Consider the following 1,671-nt stretch of genomic DNA (forward strand, 5'->3'; position numbering starts at 1 on the left):
TTTCTCCACTACCCTTGATACAGAACTACCTTTGGATGTCGACGTGGTGCTCGTCTGGAATTTTGATCCATGCATGGGCAAGCATGATCTTGTCGCTCCTGGTGTCGATGCTAGCGAAAGTTATTGCCTTTTGTTGCAGGAATTCAACCAACGCCTGGCAGCGCTCGGACCTGTAGTAGTGGTACATGAGGACATGTTGGCGCATAGCAAGTTGCAGGACGGCGATCTCTCGGTCTCTGTAACTACTGTTACGTGTGTACTCGAGGTCGAGGCTGATGAACTTGTTCTTCTGCTCCTGGAGCCATTGCTCGTGTATTTTGATGATTCTCTCCACGGTCTTTGGGTTGTTAGTGTACACCACCTCTAGCATGGTTGTGCCATGGGCTGTGATGTGTTTTGTGTCTAATGTTATTTCCTCGTCGTCCATGGCTGCAGCAAGGCGGTGGATTTTTTTAGCGGACGACAAGGAACGATCGAGGAAGAAGAGGCAACTGGATGCGGTAAAAAGGAATGGGATGGTTTCTTTTTCCTACAGAAAAGGTAACCGACGAGCAGTTGGGATGTTATCCAGCGGTTCCTGGAGTCAACGAAAACAGCGTCTGTTAGAGCAATTTTTTAGGGGTTCGAGCAATATACTTTTTACCGTAACAACATCACTCACTCGCTGTGCCTGTCTGTGCGTGGTCTTGTTATTTTCACGCTGCCCTTTTTTTGTTGAATGAAATGTTTTATTCATCATGTGATGCCTTCGTATTCTAGCTATTTCGAATAATGTGCTTTCTTGGCCTGTGAAGGTAGTCGAGTTAGTGGAACACGCAGCAGAGTCACGATCATGCCTCAGTGGTCGAGATGTTTTTTTTCAGTTAACAATATCCCTTACTGAATGAGGCACTGTTGTTATGTTATTGGGTGCACATTTGTACATTTAAAAATAGTCACTGAAAAAAACATAGTGCACAGTTGTAACATGGAGTTCTGTTGGGTGGTTAATTAAGACTCCTTTGAATTGATAGTTTGAAGAAGTTAATAACACGATTTGTTATAGTTTTTGAAGCAAAAAGTGTTTCTGCATTTGTCTGATTTTTGACTCACAATTGAAGAAAAAAAATGATTTTTTTTGTTTTTTGAATTTTGGAATTCTAAAATTCAAAAAGGATCGTTGCCAAAAGATCATTGCCATACTTCAAATAGCCAGTTGGTCCATAACAGCTGCATTAGTACCATTCTAATAACCAAACTAATAGCAAGCAGCCATTTGTGCTGGAGAGTCATCCTCACGAAACAACCACTGAACACCTCATGAGAGGCACCGTTGCTTCCACTTTAAGTGCTGGTACTAACAGAATCTATGGAATATACTGAATGGTGATGGACACATAATGATCATTGCGCTCTTTGAATGTGATTAGAACAATGTTCTCTTCAATAAAGAATGCAGCTGGCAGGAACTCTCTGAAAGAAGATTTTTCAATTACCATCCTCCTGTCTTTTTTGCAGATGGAGTATGATGAAGGAGTGATGACATGGGTATGTTCATCAGGAGCTTCAAGGGTCACCCTAGCGTTGGTTGGCACATCCACCAATCTCTTCAGGGTGGAGACAGCACTCTTTGGATTTGTTTGAAAGAAACAGAAATAAAAGAGAAATGAAAAGGGTTGATTTGTCATCTGA

The sequence above is a fragment of the Triticum dicoccoides genome, chromosome 7B (genome assembly GCF_002162155.2).
Source record: "Triticum dicoccoides isolate Atlit2015 ecotype Zavitan chromosome 7B, WEW_v2.0, whole genome shotgun sequence".
NCBI classification, from domain to species: Eukaryota; Viridiplantae; Streptophyta; class Magnoliopsida; order Poales; family Poaceae; genus Triticum; species Triticum dicoccoides.